General features: G+C 38.8%; 1 pseudogene; it reads left to right on the top strand.

The window, feature by feature from the left end:
* The first annotated feature begins 6,190 nt into the window (after positions 1 to 6,190).
* Positions 6,191 to 10,389, top strand: part of LOC102431294 — an 8,769-nt pseudogene continuing 4,570 nt past the window's right edge.

Below are 10,389 nucleotides of genomic sequence, written 5' to 3'. Positions count from 1 at the left end.
TCCTGGAATTGTGGACAAGTTTAAGATATAAAGGGCTCCTAATTCCTATGCAAAATATCACAATAACAACACTGTTTAGAATTCTAGAACAATTCTGTAGCATGAAATATTTTCCATGAATATTCTAGAAGACTTAGGAAATATGTTGATAATTCAGAAGTTCCCTGGGATAAACACTAGGATCAGGAAAAAGGCTAGAGTTATTGCTTAAGTCCTCACATTAGCATCTCATAATTTCAGCTCTGCAGTTCTAAAGCATCTTGTAATTAATCTTCTCTCTCTCTCCTTTTTTTAATTTAATTTTTTATTGTTGACACTATTACAGATGTCCCCTTTTTCCCCTCTTTACCCACTTCCACCCAGCCCTCACCTTCCCCTCCCTTGGCCTACACCCCTCTGTTGTCAATGCACATGGGATATGCATATATGTTCTTTGGCTAATCCCTTCACCTTCTTTCATCCAGTCCTCCCCCATCACCTCTCCTCTGTCATTTGTCAATCTGTTCCATGTATCCATGCTTCCGGTTCTATTTTGCTTGTCAGTTTATTTTTTTCATTAGCTTCCACATGTTAGTGAGATCATATGGTATTTGTCTTTCTCTGACTGGCTTATTTCTCTGAGCATAATATTCTCCAGGTCTTTTCTTATATTGTAACCTCTTTATGGATCAAAGTGAAACAAAAAATGCAAAAAAAAAATCAGAAGATAAAGGTAGTTCTCTACCATTTTTAGTTTTTCTACTTCAGAATTTTTCCCAGAACTGTTCTGACAGTAAGAATCTAAAGAGTGAATAAATAACTTCAGGTATGTCACTGTAAGATAGAGTGTAAATCCAAGAGCTTTGGAATCAGCTTGAAAAAATTCATTTATTTTCTAGTTATATAGCCTGTAGAAAGTTGCTTTATTTTTCAAGCTTCAATTTCTACATCTGAAATACCAGAAGTGTCTCTGTGATTTATAAAATGCTCATAACATCTAAAGGGCACTCAGCACTTAAAAATCTACTAATACACAGAAATGAAGGGTCTATCAGAATCAAAATTATAGAGAGAATTATGAAAATATGAGCACTGAGATTTCCCATAAGACACATGTTTAGATGTCAATATGGATGAGATATTCAGATAGTGATATTAACTTATTAGACAAATCCTAAAATATTCTCAATTATACACACTAGTTTATGTAGTCACAAATCGTATTTTACTATGATGACTTTTAAGAAAATATATAGTGCCTGGCCATTGGTTGAGAGTCAACCTATGAATCAGGAGGTCACGGTTTGATTCTCAGTCAGGGAACATGCTCAAGTTGCAGTGCCAATCCCCAGTGTGGGGCATGCAGGAGGCAGCTGATCTATGGTTCTCTCTCATCATTGATGTTTCTATCTTTCTATCCCTCTCCCTTCTTTTCTGAAATTAATAAAAATTATTTTAAAAAATAAGAAAATGTATATTAATGAAATATATTTATAAACACTATTTTTAAAAAGTTGATCAGCCCTAACCAGTTTGGCTCAGTGGATAGAGCATCAGTTTGTGGACTAAAGGGACCTAGTTTCGATTCTGGCCAAGGGCATGTACCTTGGTTGCAGGCTCGATCCCCAGTAGGTGCATGCAGGAGGCAGTTGATCAGTGTTTCAAATTATCCCTCTCCCTTCATCTCTGTAAAAAATCAATAAAATATATTAAAAATAAATAAATAAAATTAAAATAAATAAAAGGTTGTTCAAAGTCATATTTTAGTTATATAAGATAATATTTAATAGAATTTATATAAAAGCTATGTAGTCATGTGGTTATAAAATATTTATTTATTTACTTATATATTTGTCTTTCTAAATACTCCTGGAGATGGGAATTTGAATATAACAAGCACTGACATTTGCTCATTTGTTTTTGTTTTCATGATCCTCAGCAGCAATAGGCTGTAGACAACTTTACCTGAGTAAGCATTCGTATGTGTAGTGTAGGAGCATATATGTAAAAGGTGTTAATCAAATGTGAGGTATGAGCACAAATTAAAACAATATTTGTAAGACTATGTTTTATAATAGAGATTGCATTGCAAACATGAATATAACAATTATCATGAATTTAAAAGAGAACATAATTATTTCATGATGGTCTGATTCTTTCTGAGTCTTACATGCATATAAGGGAGGGAAGAAATCAACTGGAGTGCTGGTACTTTGACTAAGAAAAGTGCAAAAATAGGACAAGCAAGACTTGGGTTCCTGTAATTAGAAACGAGGTATTTTGTGACTATCCTGAACTGCAGATAATGCCACTCTGAAAACTAATGATAGATCCATGAGATTTCATTGTAATTCCCTGTCAATCTCATAGTAGAATGAAGGCCTGTAAAATGGAACTGTTACCCTCCACTATTATTATTAGATAAGTTTTTAATGGACATAACACTTATTTCAGGATGTGGAAGCAACTAGGAGTCCTGTTGTTTTGTGTGTGTGTTTTTTTTAATATATATATAAATTACAGTAATTACCCTGTTTTAGCCACCTGAAGAAGTCATAGCATGAACAATTCACTTTGTTACTTTTCTTTTTTAATTCCTGCTAGGCACAAAATGACAATGGATGTGGAAATAAGAATGGAATCTACTCGCAGAACATATAGCTAATGCAAAGCAGATGACTGGATCATGAAAATGATTAACAATAAGAAATTATATAATGAAAAGAGGGCAAAGTTGATTCTTTACCAATATAATTAAAACCCTGAATTCCTGAGAGATACATATTAACTGGCACAGATACTAATGTCTTTAAATCCTCAATTAGTGGGTTTGTATCACACTCCCTAAAGAGTTCCTTATAGAATTCCAAGTATTATTCTTAACCTTCCTTTTTTTTGTTGTTGTTGAAATGGTGATTTATTTCCACCTGGTATGGCAGACTTATATGGGAGATGATACACATAATGAGTACAGGTTTGTGGTATTTCATTAGCTGATGTTGATGTTAATAACTAACTCTTGCTGCCAGCTGCTTTTTAAAAAATCTAGTTTGGCCGAAACTGGTTTGGCTCAGTGGATAGAGCGTCGGCCTGCGGACTGAAAGGTCCCAGGTTTGATTCCGGTCAAGGGCATGTACCTGGGTTGCGGGCACATCCCCAGTAGGAGATGTGCATGAGGCAGCTGATCGATGTTTCTCTCTCATCGATGTTTCTAACTCTCTATCTCTCTCCCTTCCTCTCTGTAAAAAATCAATAAAATATATTGGAAAAAAAAAACATAGCTAGTTTGTTCATACAGAATTAAAAAATCTAAAATGGCATAACTGTGAATCTAAGACAAAGATAGTGAATGTTGATGTTGAATATGAAAACAATCATGATCAATACCATTAGAGTGAAGTAGTAATTCTTTATAACATTTCATTCATTTTAATTAGTTTCTTATTCAATTAATTCTGTATGTTGCAACATGAATGATATTATACTGATGTAAAGATTAATTGAAGCTATTCATGAAAAAGAAACTTTGTATGAGTCATAATTAATGCATGATTTGTAAGGGATTTCTTTAACTGGGTAATAGCACATACCATTTTAATGATATATTCTTTCAAATGATATAAACCCTGGCACTAAGTAGTATTTCCTGAATTACTTTCTTCATGTAGAAAGTTTTTTTAAAAAAGAGATGGTACCTTTTATTGGATCATGAATATTTTCAAAATGTGTTTAAAATATATTGCTTCAGTAGAAAACAATAATATAAATTAACAAAATAATGATGTCATTTGAAGAGATAGTCTCTGATTATACTATGCATTTAGCGCTGTTGATGTAACTCCTTTATAATATGACAAAGAACTTTTTCCCCCAAAATTATAAATCCTAATGCTGGTAAACTCACTTTTTATTAGTAATATTCCTCTTAAATATTTTCATTGTATCTGTATGCATTACCTTATATAATTTTATCTAATTAAAGAGCCTGAGTTACTTTGAAAGGCATGTCTAAAGTTAAAGAGTAAGTTGTACAAACTTAGAATTACATACTTTATATTTGGTATATAATTTGAGTAACTTTGTTGCTTTGTTCATTTTTTCATTTATTCATTTGGTATCCATTCAGCCTTTATTGGACAATTACATTATCCCATGTGCATTTAATCACTAGATTCAGAATAGAAAGGACATAAAAGAATTTTACACAGAATTCACTTGCTAGTTCAGCATATTATGATGGTAAATGTTATGTGTCAACTTGACTGGGCCATGAGGTGCTCAGCTATTTGATCAGACATTCAGACATTATTCTGAGTATTTCTGTGAGACTGTTTCATTAAAAAATTAATATTTATCATTCAGTAGACTGAATAAATTATATTGTCCTTCCTGATGTGGGTTGGCCTCATCCAATTAGTAAAAGGCTTAACTAGAGCAAAATGTCTAACCCTCCCTCAAGAATTCTTCTGGCCTGATGGCATCCTCCCACTGAGACATTCTGGTTTTGTTTTTTTCCAGCCTTTAGACTTGAACTGAAACATTAGTTCTTCCTGGATCTGCTGGCCTTTAACCTAGAGCTATATCATTGGCGCCCCTGGGTCTCCAATTCACCCTGCAGGTCTCAGGACTAGTCAGCCTCCATAATTGTGTGAGTCAAATCCTCATAATAAAGCCTCTCTCTCTCTCTCTCTCTCTCTCTCTCTCTCTCTCTCTCTCTCCTCTCTCTTTCTCTCTTTCTCTCCATCCTATTGGTTTTGTTTGTCTGGAGAACCCTAACTGGTACACATACACTGTTTAAAATATTTAAAATTAGGTTAAACAGATACTACTAACAGTTTAACAGATAGCTAAACATACAATGATGAACTAGATAATAGATGTCCGGTCCCATGTCATCTGCTTATGGGTATATAGAGGTTAAATTCAAATAGACAGAATGGCATGTTCAAAGAGTTGGAAGTTGGAAGAATATGATTTCAGTAAACTCCAAGAAACTCTGTTCAACTGAAGCAAGGAGGACATGTGAGGAAGTAGGGAAAGATGAAGCTCAAATTCCCCATGTTCATATTAGTCAACTGCTCCAAACAGTAAGCTCATTGACCATTCTTCTTCAAGAAATTATTAGGCGTTAATCAATCCTATCATCCTATTTCAGTGTTTAGTGCACAGAAAAATAGCTCAATGAACCATGTGTCCATTGCCATCCTTATAGTGTCTGAAAATTACTAGCTCATTTTCTTTCTAAAATATTTCTATTTGATTTTAAATATATTTTCTGACATGCTATTGTATGAACCCTTTTGTGATAAATTATACTACTGAAAAGAATGTCTTCATAAACTAAAATGGATTATCAGATAATCTTCCATTTATTTCAAGTTATATTCTCGACAAGACAATTCTAATACAACTGGAAAAGCCAAACAAACAAACAGCAATACATTTGACCTGTAAATAAATTATACTGTAAAGTTCCTTTCTTCTTGCCTCCCTGCCTTTTTCCCTTTCTTATTTTCTTCTTTGTTTTTTTTACTCTTTATTTTTTATATTTTTCTTTTTGTATTTTAATTTTCATAGATAATATATTCACATGATTAAAAATTACAAATTATAAAAACCTTTATATTGATGAATATCCTTCTATCTTTGTATCTTTGTATCAATTTGCTTATTCTTGATTACCAATTGTCCTGTATCTGAAACTTTAAAAATATCCCTTCCCCTGATCTTCACTGCCCTACTGTAATGTGGCTCTCCCAAAAGATACAAGTACTTCTACATTTTTTTCAAATGAGAGCTATTTTTCTTTTAATTTGATTTATACCTTCTAAGTATTTAACTTCAATATGATGCTCGATTTTTACTTTTATGTGGGCCTCATAACTGTTATGTGTGTGATTTCAGGGGTAAGAAAGAAAATTAATACTAGCTACCCAGTTTTAGCTGGTTCTTATTTATTATTAAATCGCTAGGAGCCCAGTGCGCAAAATTGCACTGCCCACCCACCCACCTGCTGCCCTGCCTTGACACTGGAACCTCTCCAGGCAGAGCTCCAGCACACCTGGCCCAGCCCCCTGACCCCTCTGGCCTTCTGTGGCCACTTCAAGCCCCGCCCTCAGTCCCTTGAGTCGCCCTATGGCTGGTCCTGCCTTCTCCAGGCGCCTTCCTGCTTACACCCCATCTCAGGAGCAATGCGCGGCTCTGCCCCATCATGGCACCAGAGGAGAGCATGGAAACCTCCCGCCTGCTGCGCTGTGCTCCTTCCCCAGGCAGGTGAGTGGCGGGGACTCTCTCAGTGTGAGTGGTGGGTGGCGAGGGACTGGTGAGGGGGCGCTACAGGTTCTCACCTCTGCCCTCCCGGGCACGGGACTCCTCCCCACTTCCACCCCTTCTTCCGGAGCAACGCCCCACTGTGTACACGCAGGCAGCCTCCTCCTTAGCGGTCCTGACTGTGACACCATTACAACCAATTAGCATATTACCTCTTTATATATAGATAGATTGAATGAACATGCCCAGAAGTTTTATATACAGGATTGGACTCAAGCAACCACTGAAATTACAAGTAACATAATTGATGACTCATATCCCAGTAGGTTTATCTTGCTACATTCATTTTTTTTAACCATAACATATAGTAGCTTCATAGGAAATTCCTCATGACCCACAGACAAATTTATAGATAGCTTAATTTTATATGCTTTCATAAGCTAGACTTATCTAGCTTTACAGCTCTACTGTGAAAGACACTGGGGGAGAAAAATCTCCCTTGTCTTTGGTAGACTTCAAGAAGGATATCTAATGACCTCTTTTACCTTGTTGGAGAGATCTGTCAGAGTTTGAGGTCTACTCTAATGGGTGATGACTAATAGATTGACCAAGTATCCGAGAACTTGGAAAAATCAAGACTGTTGTATTGATAACAAAGAGGTTTTGGAAAGAGATATATGAATGAAGAACTTTCCATTCTAGACTCAGACTGAAAAAAGACATGTTCCCACTGAATGCTCATCAAATGATATCCACTTCAAAAACTATCTCAATAATCAGATGGTAAAATGATCTAACCTGTAGATATTAGTGAGGCTTTTTTCCAACTACCACATTGCTTGCTAAATGGACTATTGAACAAATTAGATGTAGCAAGAGTGGAAACAATACATGGGCTCAGTAATGTGTGTGTGTGTGTGTTTTCTTTCTTCATCAAGGCCGAATTAGCCAACACTACACTTGATTTTCACCTGGAGCTAACTTTCAGCAATCCAGAGCCTTCCACATAGTACCAAACTTGGAAAAGACCTTCCTACTTTCCAATGACAGATTGATTATATTGAATATCTTTCACTATGGAAGGAACCCTATTTGTCCTTACTAGTCTAGGGATTTATTATGAAGATGGCTTTTTATCCTTGCCACCATTCTGATACCATTTACTTTCTTACTGAATCCACATTTACTTATATATCCCATAGAAGACTTCTTTGATTAAGACACTGTCCTTATAAAGCAAGAGAGGGGTGGGGCAAAAATAGGCTTACAGTGGTGAGTATGGGAAACACAAAGTATATTTTTGTATTATCATTTATTAATTATTGTATTATTTTCCATACAAACAAATACAAACCTATTTTTCCCCCACCCTGTATAAGGTTATCAATTTACCGTATTTCTCAACTGCAAGCTAGAGAATCAGGGAAGCCAATAGTATAATTTAGTTCAAATCCAAGACCTGAGAACTTGATATTATAAGTCCCAGTCTGAGGCCAGAGGTCATATAACCAGAAACTGTGATGACCAGGGCAAGAATAAATGGAAGCTCTAGCTCAGTGGTCAGCAAACTGCAGCTTGCGAGCCACATGCGGCTCTTTGGCCCCTTGAATGTGGCTCTTCCACAAAATACCGACTTCTGCACATGGGCCACGAAGTTTCAATCGCACTGTACGTGTGTGTCCGCACGTGATATTTTATGGAAGAGCCACACTCAAGGGCCAAAGAGCCGCATGTGGCTCACGAGCCGCAGTTTGCCAACCACTGCTCTAGCTCAAGTAGAGAGAGACTATTTGCCTTTCCTCCTTCTTCTATTCTATCCAGCCCACCTAAGGATTGAATAATGACCCACGTTGGTGATGGTGGATCTTCTTTACTCAGTTAATTGAATTAATGCTAATCTACACTAATAAAAGAGAAACATGGTAATTAGCGTACGACCGCTACCCTTTTCATTGGCTAATCAGTGAGTATATGCAAATTAACTGTCAGCCAAGATGGCGGCCAGCAGCCAGGCAGCTGAGAACAGGATGCTTGGTTGCCCCAGTGATAGAGGAAACCAAGGTTCCCACCTGCAGCTGCGGGGCTCTGAGCTCCCAAAGCAACAGCTCCAAAAGATACAATGTTTCAATTATAGAAGCTAAAAGATGGCGGTTAATCTGCATACTCAGGCTCCAAGCGGTAGAGCGAAGCCAAACAGCCCTGAAGCCGCAGAGCCGAGAGGCCTCACGCCCCGGGATCAGCAGGGCCGAGAGGCCTCCTGGCCCTGGGATCAGCGGAGCCGAGAGGCCTCCCGGCCCAGAGATCAGCGGAGCCGAGAGGCCTCCCCGCCCCGGGATCAGCGGAGCCGAGAGGCCTCCCGGCCGCCTGGATCAGCGGAGCCGCCAGGCCTCCAGGGCCCGGGTTTCAGAGGAGCTGAGAGTCCTCCCGGCCCGGGTTTCAGCGGAGCCAAGAGGCCTCCCGGCCCGGGTTTCAGTGGAGCCGAGAGGCCTCCCGGCCCCGGATCAGCGGAGCCCAGAGGCATCCCAGCCCCGGGATCAGTGGAGCTGTGAGGCTTCCCGGCCCCGGGATCAGTGGAGCTGTGAGGCCTCCCGGCCCCGGATCAGTGGAGCTGTGAGGCTTCCCAGGCCCAGGGATCAGCAGAGCCGAGAGGCCTCCCACCCCGGGATCAGCAGAGCCTGATGGAAGCCCTGTGTGTTTATGCACCCTGGGGGTGCAGAGGTCCTGTCCTAGGCAGAGGCCTATGGCGAAATTTTCGACTCTGAGAAGCAGCCTGGGGGCTGGAAGGCGGCTCCTCTGACCTCAGTGCTGGAGAAGACCATTAAGCAGAAAACTAAAGAAACCGATTTTACATCATTTCCCAGGTGGAGAACAGTTGGCATGTAAGCCCCTGACCAGTGCCCAGCCTCTCCTCTGTCAGTCTATCTCACTCTCAGGTACCATGTTCTTTGTTCTGTCTTAACTGCAACTCATTTTTAAACTAGATTGCTTTTAAAAGAAGACTAAATAAAGTTTCCCTTAAGTTATTTAGGTGGTGCTGGGGCTGCTGGGGCTGCTGGGGGCCTGATAGAAGACACAAACACGCCAACGGGGGCCTGTACCCAGCATCCCCAAGGCCCACCACCTTGGTGCTGGGGCTGCTGGGGGTATCAGAGACACAAACCCACAGGCCCGGCACCCAGCAGACCCAAGGCCTTCGTGGCAGCACTAAGGAGCAGCAAGCCAAGTGGTAGGAAGCAGCAAGCAGGTGGGCAGTAACAAGGGAGCAGTCCCGGACTGCAAGAGGGCACATGCTGGGCTAAGGGACCCCCCCACCCATCCCCAGTGCACGAATTTCATGCACCGGGCCTCTAGTTCTTCAATAAAAACCCTCACTGATACACAGCAAAATAATGCATTACGTTATTTGGGCATCCCTTATCCCAGTCAAGTTGATATATAAAATTAACCATCACTATGCCATTTTGAGGTTCTCATGTCATGGGACAAATAGAAAAATAATTTATTATGTGGTCTGGAATAATTGTATAGAGCAATGCTATTACTTATAAAAGTTATAAGCAAAGAAGATTTAAGGCAATTCTAAGAATCGCTATGCCTAGTGATTAAAGCTAATGAATGATAACAATGATGCTATATAATAATAATATTAGGAGAGGTTCATAATTTTCAGGAAACATTAGATATCCAACAAATTAAACATTCTTGTCAACATAAATTCCAACTGAAAGCTAAGGGAATATAAACCCAGAAAACAAGAGTGTTTGTGTGTGTTATTTTTTTTTTTTTGGGGGGGGGGGGGACAAGAATTCTAACAAATAATGGTCATATATAATTCAATTTTGAGTTTTGTTTTATTTTTGAGAAAGCCTAAAAAAATAATGTTGTGCAAAAATTAGTGACATACCAATTTATGGTAATTAAAAGAAGGGCTACAATGGGGGTCCTTTAAAAAAAAGAATTTTGGTTAGGAAAATTTTACCTGAAAAATTAAAAATGAAAAACTTATTTTACACATCTCTGGTAGCCAAAAATTCACCAAGAAATCCGGGAATACTTAACCTTTACGTATCACTCCGCTAAGTGTGTAGGGAGGACTTTTCACACCAATACAACCTTATCGGATGTTAGGAACCTGAGAAA

The sequence above is a fragment of the Myotis lucifugus genome, unplaced genomic scaffold, assembly GCF_000147115.1.
Source record: "Myotis lucifugus unplaced genomic scaffold, Myoluc2.0 scaffold_261, whole genome shotgun sequence".
Lineage (NCBI taxonomy): Eukaryota > Metazoa > Chordata > Mammalia > Chiroptera > Vespertilionidae > Myotis > Myotis lucifugus.
The sequence above is the reverse complement of the archived record's forward strand: the minus strand, read 5'-3'. Positions and strand labels throughout refer to the sequence as shown.